We start from the raw sequence: 13,377 nt of genomic DNA, 5'->3' as shown, positions 1-13,377 counted from the left end.
GAGAGAGAGAGAGAGAGAGAGAGAGAGAGAGAGAGAGGGTGGAGGGGGGGGGGGGGAGCTTTCTTCCTCAACAGCAACGCTCACCAGCCGTGTTGCTAGTAACTACAAAAACAGTGTGCAAATCCATCTTAATGTATGTGCAGAAGCGCCCCAATCAATGTCAGACGGCACCTCTTAGATGCAATATCAACATGAAGTCCAAATGTTTGCGCGCAATGTGCACACTCGCATGCATATTCATACATATTCACACATATTTCGCAGAGGCGTCGCAGGGGTGAGAGTTCCCAATCTGTTGAAAAATGGTAACTGTATTTCTCCGGTTGATCTGTGCCTGGGGGCAAAATCATTAAAACTGCAGCTGGTGATCCGCAACCCTCTGCCATCACAACAACGCAGTGAGTCCCTTGGGGGCTTGGAGAGAGGTCATGGGAGAGGAAGGAAGGGGAAAGTGAATGGAGAGGAGGGAGAGTGAAGAAGGATTTTTGGGATATAGAGATGCTCAAAAACATCCTGAATGAAGGAGAGGTAATGAAAACATGGGGAGAGGTGATGCCGCGACTACGGGAAGTTGGCTAGTTTCAGGGTTGGATCACAGAGGCTTTGCAGGCAGACAGCGTTCGGGGCGGAGGAGTCTGTTTGGATAAAACAGCATGACAGCTTCATTGCTTGTGCTCTGCTCTGGGCCGGCTGATATTAAAGGCTGGATTTGATGCAGGAGGTAGAGACCCAGCCAGAGGAGTCGGAACGAGATGGCATTCGTGTTTGTTCAGCGTATCGTTGTGTATTTGTCTGTCTGAATCATGATAGGGTGGAAAAATAAAATATATATAAAAAGAGAGTTGACAAACACAGCGTGGGATAGCAAGAGAGTCGCACACATGCCCCTCTACAGAAAATGAGTCTTAAGTCTGGTCCAGATGATCCGACATCAAGCGGAGGGCTGATCCAAATTTGTAAGGGCCAGAAAAAAGCAATACACTGAATGAATGAATTGGCTTTATCTCGCAACTTTCATGCACAGAATACAGCACAAAGTGGTTTACAATTGATCCTTCGCTAAGCCTTGCCCCCCCCCCCGCTGCTACTCCATCAAGCTGTCAGAGCTACCACAGAGCCCACACTGTCACTAACTGCACTCCCTGAATAAATATGATCTTGTTTCTGTCTGATTTCAGAGAGAAGCAGACAGAAGTGTCTACGTCGTGTTTGAAGGATATATCCAGGATGTAATACTGATTCAGCAGTGGAAACAGGTTAAAGATATAAAGATAGAAGCTAAAGTCAGTTACGGTTGTAAAAGTGAACCATCAGCCACACAGGAAACAGTTGTTGACAGACTGAAACACTATTGATAAAGCCAGTGGTAACTGAAGGAAAAGGTAGGGACAGGGTGTAATAACAATGAACTGCATGAGGTGTCCTGTGCCAGACACATCATGGGCCTTTATTACAGCGTAACATGAAGTCATTTGAGATCATTGAAGTTTTAATTCACCATTAAGACTCTGCAATCACCACTGAGTGAAAACATTACTCTGCAGGATTATTGGCCAGTTGTGACAGTTAACCGCCATCCAACAAGAGGCCCCAGTCTCTAAAGGCGCTTGGCAGTGAAGAGAGGCCATGCTCGGTTAATGGTGTTAAATGGGGTGGTGTTGAAGGTAAAGGACAAACAGCACAACCGGGCTTCAAGTCATAGAAACCTGTCTGAGGAAATGAAGCCGCCTGCAGGAGGTTTTTCTTTACAATAAATGTGATACGGACCAACGTAAGTGTTTCCGGTGCATATAACAAGTATTGGTGGTCGAAACAGACTAATATGACCCAAAACAATCCATATTAAAAATGACTACATGAACACAGACCCCTGAATGAACCTCTGAGCAACTCCATGTAATTAAAAATAGGATGTATGATGAATGATAGACCCTGAAAATGGCTCCCTCTACACTGCGAACCAACAGATGAGCAGGTTGCCAGAACAGCTACCGGGCCCTGATACGAGCCAGCATCTGGCCTCATTAAGCACGACAGCACCGGGCGAAGGAGCGGAGGAACCCCCTGGATTTTAGGAGCACCGGGGTCAATAAAGTACAACTCTGAACATCAGCTATTAGAGGGGCTACAGTAGGCAGGTGGACATCATCTGTCATTGGAACCAACACAGTGATACTCTAGAGACACTGCTGTAAACTGACCATCTTGTTTACTAATATGAAGAAAGTCAAGCACAAAGGTGGTCAATGGATACCAAACTGATCCTTGATACTTGATTGCGTAAGATTCACTCACAACTAATCTGGCCTCTTTGAGGTTGATAAAATGCAGCTCTGGCAAACGCGAGATTAACATTTGAGGACCAAACCTGGCTTCAGATTGAGGCATGGTAGATTTCACTCACTGTCTTTGTACAGAAAAGGTATACAGAAGATTAAAAATTCGTCTGGTCTGATGTACATTGGCTACTGGGTACAATAGCTTATTGCAGCCTAGTCTCCTGATAACTAGCTTCCTCCACAACGAAACTGTATTGTCTATTACGTATTTTCTCCCAGATTACGTTTGTTTCTGAGGCATCACAAATACCTTTAATCAAAGCATGCATTAGTCCATCACAAATCATGGGACTCTCCCTCCGGAGACCAGTGTTTGTTTAAGTTGCATAGCGGACAACGACCGGCCTCTAAACTAAAATCACGCTCACACGTGAAACTCAGGTTTAACCTGAGTACCAACAAGCTAAACATTTCTTGAGTGGAGTGGGGATCCATGCTCATAAATCTGTATTGTTACCCTTGTGTACCATATGGCGGAGACAACACATTGTTCCTCAGTGACGGTCGTGTCGACCTCACCTCGACTCAAGCAGAGCATTGAGGGCCAGAGCGCAGTGGGCCCGTCCACTCAAAGCCCACTCAAACTCCACTCTGCCCAACTGGCTTAATGAGGGAACCATCCAACTTAATAAGCAGGTGGCAGCGTGTGTGTGTGTGTGTGTGTGTCCACGACTCTCTGGCTCGCTCCCCAGTACAACAAAATCAGGCCCGGGCACTAGTTCAGTCTCCAGGGAGTCAAGGACAGCAGCGCTCCACTTATCTGCTGGCAGAGCATCGGATGGAGGGATAAACAGGTGCCAGCCACCGTGGTGATAACCGAAGGACAGCTAAAGCACTAGCAACGCTATCCGGCTTTCCTTTAAGCCAGCGTTATTCATTTGAATCTGTCGGGTCGAAGGCAGTCAATGAGTGTGAAAAAAGTTGACGTGGCCAACATAATGGCAGAGGAGACACAAATACCAAATTGGGGATTCAAGTTGGTTCACCGCTGATTGAAAAATACATAGTTTGGAAAGGCAATGTTTGATTACAGGATAAATATGTAACCTGCTCTTGTTGTTTATCCCCGCCTCGCTATCTGTGTGTGTGTGTGTGTGTGTGTGTGTATCCGAGGATAGCTGGCGAGTGTGAAGACGGAGGATGGGGAAATGGAGTTAGAGGAATACGGGGGAGGATAGTGAGACGGCAGTCAGACAAACCGGGGGTGGTGTCGGTTGACAGAGTATCCGGAGGCTTACTGCAGGCATGTGTCGAGACCAGGGTATGAATAATTGAAAAGAGACAGAGAGAGAGTGAGAGAGAGCGAGAGAGAGAGGGGTGAGAGAAGGCTCTGGGTCAGCCATCCCTTTTGGGGAAACGGGGGACGGGGGATGGTCTATTGAATGTCAGTTCAATAGACCAAATAAAATTTCTATTAACTTTGTTCGTCCAGAGCTCCGTTCAGACCAAGATCAACTCCGTCACCTTCCCCGTCCTCCCCGTCCTCCCCGACGCTCTCGTCCCTCCCTTCCTGACTTTGGTCCTTTTTCTACTTTACAACGGTGAGATTTACACTTTCATTTTATGCCCCAGCCGAGGCGTTTGAGAACGCTCAGGCCAAATGAAAAGTAAACAGCTCTTTCTCCGTTTTATAAATCAAACCTCAACAGCAATCAGCAATTTCATGGCTATGAATCCTTGTGGGTTTAGCCAGGACGAGTCCTGAGAGAGAGAGAGAGAGAGAGAGAGAGAGAGAGAGAGAGAGAGAGAGCCCACTCAGAGGGTAATAAAAGCTTGGAGAGAAGAATCGATATTTCAGCCAAGGTCTGGCATGCATTAAAACATGGTACATTATCTTAGAGGTCTAATAACTCTGCCATAAAAAGTAGGTCATGGTTATATACCTGCAAGAGAGGGAATGTCCCAATCCTTCTGCTGGTTGTAGGAAGTAGGATGTGATTTTTTTGAAAAGGACAAACTTTGTCAACTCTCCAAGATAATAAGAAACGCATTACCGACAGTCTATCTGCCTTCACACTGAGGAGGTGGAGAACATCCTGTGCCCAAATAATGAGGCAGGATCCGGACAAGTAGTGGAAGGTTTTCTTCCGGAGGATTTAAGAGGCTTCTTCATCTGCAGATAACACGTATTAACTTTAAATCACATATCAGGACTCTAAGTGAGTATTAGAGAATCCTGAGAGGGCTATGGATTAATTAAAAGACACACTTTAGACACAAATGACAACATAAAAGCACAGCTCAATGGATCTGAAGGCTTTTAAGGTGTCAGCTGAGTAGCATGAGACGTGATGAGATTCTGTGTCTGCCGAAGAATGAACAAATCTTTTCATTAAAGTTACAAAGAGCAGAAATCAATAAATTCCGACGTGACACTGGACTATTAAGATTATTAACTCTACAGTTGACAGTTTAAAGACGAACATTGTTCTTCCATGTTAGTGATCAAGTGAGGACTATCTATAAAGATAAGCCTCGAAAATGTCTTTATCAGCTTCTTACTGTGAGTGATCGGGTCACACGTGAACACTTTGGGCTATTTCACACCAGAGTTTTCTGTATTTCTTTGTTTTTTAGAGTTACATTCATAATAGATAATATGTACAAATAATAGGGCTGAACATTTAATATAAAATGTTTCAAGATGCTATTATATTATCACAGGAGGTGCAATATTTGTGAGAATAAATCAGATTTTGCCGTGCGGCAGCAATGTCTTGGCCTACACATCATAATCTATATCATATACAAAACATATTTGTTTGGTCCAGATCTCCGAGGTTACAATCCGTGCTTGGCGGCACAAATAGTCCCTGTTCTCCGTTTTAGTAGAAGATCATAGTTTGGCTCAAAATAAGTATGTTTGTTACGTAACAAATTCCGTATGTAATGCTCAACTTTACATTAAAATAAGTCAACACCGGCCTTTTGTTTCATATGGGACACGAATGGCGGTGAAATCATTTATCCTTAAAAGGTACAAAAGTGCTGTTCTGTCACTAATATGCTTGTTGTTGATCCTTTTTTATACTTTGTATTTATTGTGATATTTAAAAGAATTCTGAACATTATTGTTTCAGTGAAATTAGGTCCGAGGTCACTATACGTATCCCAGGAACTTGATGCTACTTGAGTATTTATTTGCAGAGAGAAAGGCTCTTTTTATTTCCCTGATGACAGCCCCTGTCTGAATTGTCTGTGTCCTTATCGGTCCTCCGCAGCTCATTACAATGAACTGAACAACGTCTGACTTCTTTTGGTCATCTTTGTTGATTTCGCAGCAGTGAGTTGTTTTGCAAATTTTCTATGCTCTCCTCCAAACACTCATAAATATTCACCCACAACATCAAATAATAGCACATGTTAGAGCGAGAAGCATTTGAGGTATTTTTTAACTTGGCATTTGTTGGCTTTGACACAAAAATAGCTACAATTTCCTCTGCACGGGTGTTAAGAGGTTCACTCTGACTGTGATATTAAGTATTTGGTGTTCCTGTGTTTAGCTCGAGAGAAAGTACGGATGCCAGCTGCCCATTTTGAATGTCAAAACTACTACGAACATCCACATCAAAGGTCAAGATTGCAGCTGTTTGCCTGACAACCTAATAGCTGTTTATAAGAGCGCTGAGAGCCGTGAAATTCAGCACTACGTGTGACTCTTTTAGAGCTATTTAATATTTGAGGAGAACTAAGAGTCTTGTTTCTGCAAAAGTAACTCAGATGAAATGACTTCGGCAAATTGTGAATAAACCTGATAACAAGAGCTGCATTAAAGGGCGGGTCCATTATTACTCGTTCTGGGATTGTATGTATTCAAATCCGACCGTTTGAGTTTTGGTCGACATACGTATGTTTTAGCATCAAAATATGATTTTCAAAAGCCTAAAAACATTCTCCTACTTGACTTGATGTAGGATTCTGTATGATGATGTTGCTACACACACATGTATATATATATATATATATATAAGTATATATACATATATCCTATTAAATACCAGTGTACTAGTGGTCGGCAAACTCATTTTAGAGAAGTACCACCAAGGAAGATAAGGAATGTACTGTTGTGGATCTGAAAGTCACACAATAACGCAAACAAACCAACCGATCAACGCAGCAGTAGACCAGCAACTCCTGTGTTCTGCAAGGTAAAGTCACTTTTTTCTGTCAATGGAGTCTTGTGGCTTTGAAGAGAGCGATGTAGCTGCTTCAGTTCCTGGTCAGAAAGGACTGAAAGCAAGGTAAAGCGGTGAAAACTTTAAATAAACAATATACACTGATATTGATTTGCTTGGGCGGGCCTTTCTTTGGTGGTCAAAATACGTTTCTATGACTTCCCTGTCCACGGACGCTTTATCTTGCCGACAGCTCTTTCTGACTGAAGTCGTTATAAATCGTTCTCTTCAAACCCTCCACGCTCCATTAGCGACGTATGTAATTCTACCTCGCAGAACACGGGAGTATACATACAAACCCACTTCTAAAAATCCAAAGTAACCCTTTTATTTATTCCAAACTTAGCATGCCTAACGTTGACTCAGCTAGTGCTAGTGTTCACATTGTTCATAACGCTATTGATTAGCTTACTTTGGTAACTGACGTCTACATGTCAGTGAAGAGATGAAGGGGACAGCAATAATGAATGAAACAATGATTATAGGGAGAAAGAAATGCATGAAATAGATGCATCATGGTTGCCTTTGATTCATTATGCAACTACACGTGTACAGATACACAGGCAGAGGGTGGATGGTGAGCAAAGGAAGTCTTATTATACGCCGTATATCATCCATCCCCGCCAAACTTCTGTAGGTGGCAGGCACGGTGCATATAAGCTGGCCAGTTTGTCCTAACGGAGCCGGAAAAGCCCATTTTTCTTCTGTAGACTAAATGCCAGCCGTACAGATCAAACAGCAGTCTGATCAATTACACAGAGAACCTTTGAACCAGCAAATGCCACCTGGAGACTTCACATCTGACAGGGTGGTATGGAGGGCACGGAGGGACAACATTAATGCGGCAGAGAAAGAATCTTTTTTTTTTGTGAGCTGCAAGGAAGAAAAACGCACATTCATGCAAGCGTACGCTCGATTACTCTCTGTGACACACACATACAGAAGCACTCCAGCAAACACACTGGGTGGCAGTCCCCTCCCCCCCCCACCCCGCGCCGGCGCCCCCCCCCCCCCCCCCCCCACACCTTATCAACCAACAGCAGTGACAGATCTGGTCACTCTTTTTTCAAAATTCGCCTAATTGCCTCCGAACCACAGCGGACATTATGTAAAAATAAATTGACATGACATCTTGTAAAATGGAGGCTTTGAAATGGAAATGTTTGTCACACAAAGGCTGTTTTTTTTTGCTGAAAGGCTCTTTGTGTATGTCATCTTTCATTGTGCGAGACCCTGGATGATTGACTTCCTTTTTGCTGGCTGAGGGGCATTGACATTTCCATGCCCTTCTACAAAGATGGATACCTTTCTATTGAACCGCCACTCGTCCAAACAGCATGCCCGCTCAATTGACCATGTTGGGTCGTGTCAATAACTATAATGCTGGAGTGTGTACAGCAGCATTAATGAGCATATAATGATTTTTTTTTTTTTTGCATGTGTGTGTGTGTGTTTATATGAATGCGTGCATCTGTTTGTGTAAAGACTGTGTGTGTGTGTGTGTGTGTGTGTGTGTGTGTGTGTGAACAGTGCAGGAAAGAAAGAGTTTCTGAATGTAATTATTGTGCGGTTGTTTATATAATGCAGATCCACAGCTGCAACCATAAACTTGACGTATGTGTGTGAGTGGTGCTCTTGCCTCCCATCTTCCAACTGTTTTGGTCAAGAGCCTCTTTCTGCCCTTTGGGCCACAATAACTTAAAGCTGCACTAATCAAAATGTATGTATTATTGATGGATCACATGAATATGTGCACCGTGAGAGGGGTCACTTGTAGTGACGAACACACACAAATTCATCGTCTGACTCCGCAGTTCCCTTTAGCGTCTTTCAGCTCGTTGTTTTGGTTTACCGAACTACCACTTAGATATTCTGGTTCAGTCTCACCACTCTCATCGACGCAAACACAACTGTACGCTACCTGCATGATTTAAGCAGAAGGCCAAAAAAAACAGATATTTTCCTCAGGATTCTGGTGGAACAACAACAACTCACATTCACCACATGGCCAGAAACACAAAGCATACAATGAATGCTAATGTCCGAGTCTGCTGGATGTGTAAACATGTTTTGTCGACACCCCACAGCTTACATTAATAGTGCGACACACTGACATCATGCGCCTACTTGAAGGTCAACGAAGAGAAACATAACAGCAACTCTGAATACATTTAAACTTACAACTACGACAGCTACAGCCTGTAAAACCTGGCAAGACATCAAGACTGCATTGAAGTCAGGACCATCAAACTGCCCTGAAGCCGTTAGACATCTTTCCCTTCTAGCAGCTGGATAATAATACAGGAGTTCTCCGTGTTTAACTGCCTTGTCCCAATGTTAGCGTCTTCTGCTACCTCAGGAGGAAAGATGTTGGAGCAGCAAAGCATCGGCGCTCTGAGAATTAAGTCCAACAGGTGTTCATTTTCAGATTTTCACTTACAAGTACCTTCCATATGTTACATGATAAATCTTTTGGTTACAAAGCGTAGGCTTAAGAAACGAAATGGTTCACTTAAAAGCTATGAAAGAGGGGGAACATGCGTTTCGTGCCCATAATAAGTACAGTAGTGCTGTAGCGTAGAATAATGATAGGATTACTATATCTTAAGAGTAGAAACCGTAAAGTATGCGTCGCAGAGGGATACAAGTCCCTCCATGTTCTTCTTAATCTCCGAGATACTTGAAGATGATAGTGGAACATGGGTTGAATTCAGTAGTTAGAAACAAATTATACACAATTCTACCATTTCACCATGCTGGAGCTCCACTTTGGATGGATTTATTTGAAAGAAATGTGATACTTCTGTCTGTGATATGTTTTACATAATATGGTTAGTTGACAACACAATCTCACGTCATTCTATTAGGTAGTTGATCTGGAGCTTCACATCGTGTCACATGATCCTGAGGTGTGAAAGCTCTGGAAGAGCTACTAAATGGACCTTGAGTTGAGGTTGTTGTTCTGTCAGCTGCTGTTTCTTTAAGAACAAGACTAAACTTTCAGTCTCAACTTTAAATGTTGAGACGTTCTTAAAGGGTTTCGGGAAAAATGGAAATTTGAACGCCGATACAATCCGTGATAGCTGTGATGTGATTGAAAACTCCACAACAGCTACTACGGCGTTTTTTCAACGTCAACGCACTTAACTTTGTTGAGTGTTTACAAGTGTGGTTAAGTGAATCCAAACTAACTTTTTAAAAACACCAAAGTCGCAACATAACACAAACTAACTAACCAATGGAGGCAGCGGTAGACCAGCAAACTGTGTGTTGTGTGAGGTTAAATTACTGTTTTTGTCAATGGAGTCGGGTGGCTTTAAAAAGCAACGATAACAGCTTCAGAGCTGATTGACAGCAAGGTAGAGAGCTGAAAATATTCTAAATATATAAAATGAGGTACACTTAAACTGACTTTTAAGGTGGGCCTTTTCTTTTAGGTCTTTAATCTAATATGCTATACACATTGTACATATCTATTATATTATAGACCTGTGTATCTGTTGGCACCTGTGAACATGTGCGTTGCGTGTTTCTCTTTGAAGGTGTGTCTCTCTGTGCTTTAGTGTTTGTGTGCCCGGGCCTTCAGCTGTGTTTGGGTGCGGGTGGATTACAAAGGGATCGGGATCAGCGGGGACAAGAGGAAACAGACAGACTACACAGCAGCTGTAGAACAGCCCAAGGCTCTGCGCTGCTCTCCAGAGAGCTCAGAGCGGCGCTGATCAACCCATCACAGCATCCAGCGTCTGGAGAAAAGTCATCTCATCCTGGGGTTTTCTGGTGTAAACAGAGACAATGTTTCATCCCCTTCTTACTTGGCTAAGACGTTAAGATGAGCAAGGACATGCCATACCTCACCACCAGCCCCAGACGCAATTACATCTTGGCGGCCCGACGACGTACGGGGAGCCGGCGACGATCCAAATCGTCTGGGTTTACCAGATTGTCTTGTGCGTCGAGAGGGAGCGAGCAAAGTGAGCCGTAACCCTGTCTCAGAGACGTTTGTAAAAGTCACGCAGCGACAAGATTCATCTCAATTCACATGTTGCAATGTGGCTGTGTGAGTGTGTCCCTGGTATGTGTGTGAGTGTGTCCCTGGTATGTGTGTGTGCCCGGAGAATGTTTTCAGACAGGTCCTTCGCTTTGCTTGACAGCACTTCTGCAACATTCTTAACAGCCTGGGAAAATGTAATGAGGTAAAGTGTCACAACATCTCACATCGCTCTGCAAGCCCTCAGCTCTGACAGTCTGACTCCACTCACTGACACTGTGTGTGTGTTGTGTGTGTGTGTGTGTGTGTGTGTGTGTATACTCGCTGGCTCCATCTTCAGTGTCTGTATATACTTGGGTGATGGGGGTGTGGAGGTGTGTTGGGGGGGTGAGGCGGCCATGGAAAAAGAAGCCAGGGACTGGAGAAGCCACCACCAGTATTATACAGCCTCACTGACTACTTGTGTCTCCCTGCAGAAGGAGAAAGAAGGAAACTGGAGATAGTGGAAGACTTCTAAAGTAACACGAAATAATGAATCAAAAGCATTTGTAGACATGCTATGATTATTATTTCTCCTCTTCCTCCACAGTCATTTGCTCCTTCCTTCACCGCCATCTGTACTTCCTTTTCATTAGTCACTTCCGAGCCTCGTCACCTTCTCTTTTCTCTCCCTCCCTCTGGAGCTCTCTAAATGGCAAGTTTATCCTCCTTTGCCCCCCCCCGTGGTTCTCTTACCGGGCTAATTTCCTTTGAGTCAGGAGGGTTTTACAGGTGTCCCTTTGGGGCTCCTGGTGTTAGCGGCGGCAGCGTCCCTCCGGGGCCGTGTGGGGTTGAGGCCTCTTCCTTGACAACTTTATCTGCCCGAGACGCCCATGGTGTGATCATTAACACACCTCACCTCAGCTTAGAGGACCTACACGTCTGCCTCTTGGATGGATTGCTTATGCTACTACTTTCCCTCGCCGTTCCTCCTGTTCTTCCTTCCTATATTCCATTTTTCATGTCTTGCTTCCTTCCTTGCCTCCTTTCTTCCTTCCTTTTCCACCCATCCTCCGACTTTGTTGCTTTCTTCCTCATTTCCATTCCCTTTGACCCTCCATCCTCCCTTGTATACTTCCCCTCCTTCCCTCCTCCTTTCCTTATCTCTTGGTCCTTACTTCTTACTTATACACACTTAAAAAATACAATACCGCTACTCTTAAAGTAGAGCAGTTCCCCAGAGGCGTGAATGACAGGCTATTCTCTGCCTCCTGTCGTTATTTCTGACATACTTAAAGAGGAAATAGTAGAGTGGAATTATCTATTTTTTCCTTAGTGCTGTCAGAATCAATTAATCACTGACAGTGAAATTATATAAGGATGTGTTTCTGAGTAGAGGGAGCTCTGATGTTGAATCTATTTTAATCTATTTCTGAAAAGAAATGGCTCGTGAACCAAACACACACGGCTTCTGATAAATCTTAAGGAAGATTTATTTACTATTTTTCAGCTGATTTGCCTGTTTGACAGTCCATCAGCCTCAGTCCCGGTCAAAGACGTTATCCTCTCAGTCATCTTTGCTCGGCCTGGTTCTCTTTCATCCTTTCTTTCTTCATCTCTCTCTCTCATTGTTGTCTTCTGCTTCTTTTTTTTTTAATCTCTGGCCCGCTACCATGGAGATTAGAAAAAAATAAATAAATAAATCCCTTTTGTACCGTATGTTTAGGTCACTGAAGCGTGTGCAGTACGTGTACATGTGGGTTTATATTCATGGTCTGTTTACACGTGTTCATATAGAATTCACACATCCTCACAAGGACACGAACACATTTGTCCATTTCCTCGTTCACAAAGAGGATTTCATTTTTCTGCTTTGAACCTGCTTCATAGTCAAAGTTAGATTCCAGTTTATGGGCTGATATACTGTATTTGATGATTTTGACTGCAATTATTGTCCAATACTAATAATATTTGTGGACAAAATCATAATTACCTTGTTTCTTCATGGAACTATTCTGATGAAAAACAAACGCACATCTATAAAGATATTACATTAGTGGTATAGTTATACATTCAGTTATTAAAGCTAGTACAAAGAGACAGTATGAAACAGACTCAAATTAATAATAAACTCGCAGATACAGCTACTTGGTCAGAGTCCCTACGCTTCAAATTCTGACACTCTACTTAGAATAAACTTCTGTGTTCACAGGATACGAGAATGTTGTGGTTGCTACATGCATACAGTCTCTATTTAAAATAAACTTACAACGTAGGTTTAGCTAGTTTTGAGTTTACTTACATTAAGTTAGTTAACAAAATAGTTGTATAGTTATTATATATTAGTATAATATATATTATTCTAGATTATTAGTTATTATAGAGACAGATTCCCCTCGAAATAACACAAAACAATCTACGGCACACAGACTGGAAGAGACAATGTTTACATACATTGCGCAACATGGATTTACATCAATACAAGCATTTACATTGGTTGCTAAAGCAAAGCTAGCCAACAACTCCAGTTCCACACACGTGTGCATTCATTGCTGCATGAGTGCATGGGCTCTCTCATACTTTAATGTGAACGAAGCATATTGTGATCCATATTCATACTTGATGATATAAGTGTGTGTCCCCGTGTTTGTCTGTATGTTTGTGTTGTTGTGTGAGTGTTTCTGGAACACTGCCCCCCCCCCTGTGTAAAACCCAGTTCCCCGTCTTCATGGGAAATCAATTTGTCCTGCTTTATATGTGGCCAGCCTTTATATGCTTCACTTCCTCTTACAGATGTCACCCAGCGTATACAGAGTCATCGCCTCCATCCAGCACAACACTCACACACACACACACACACACACACACACACACACAGACACACACGCTAAACCAA

The 13,377-nt window shown here is 43.1% G+C and overlaps 1 protein-coding gene across 2 annotated transcripts in view; it reads right to left on the bottom strand.

Annotated features, from left to right (window-relative positions):
• ncanb (neurocan b) overlaps positions 1 to 13,377 on the bottom strand; it is a 135,296-nt gene that overhangs the window by 33,730 nt on the left and 88,189 nt on the right. The window lies entirely within an intron of this gene.

This window comes from Anarrhichthys ocellatus, unplaced genomic scaffold, assembly GCF_004355925.1.
Source record: "Anarrhichthys ocellatus isolate YVR2014 unplaced genomic scaffold, GSC_Weel_1.0 scaffold42, whole genome shotgun sequence".
Classification (NCBI taxonomy): Eukaryota; Metazoa; Chordata; class Actinopteri; order Perciformes; family Anarhichadidae; genus Anarrhichthys; species Anarrhichthys ocellatus.
This window is presented reverse-complemented; position numbering and strand designations above follow the sequence as displayed.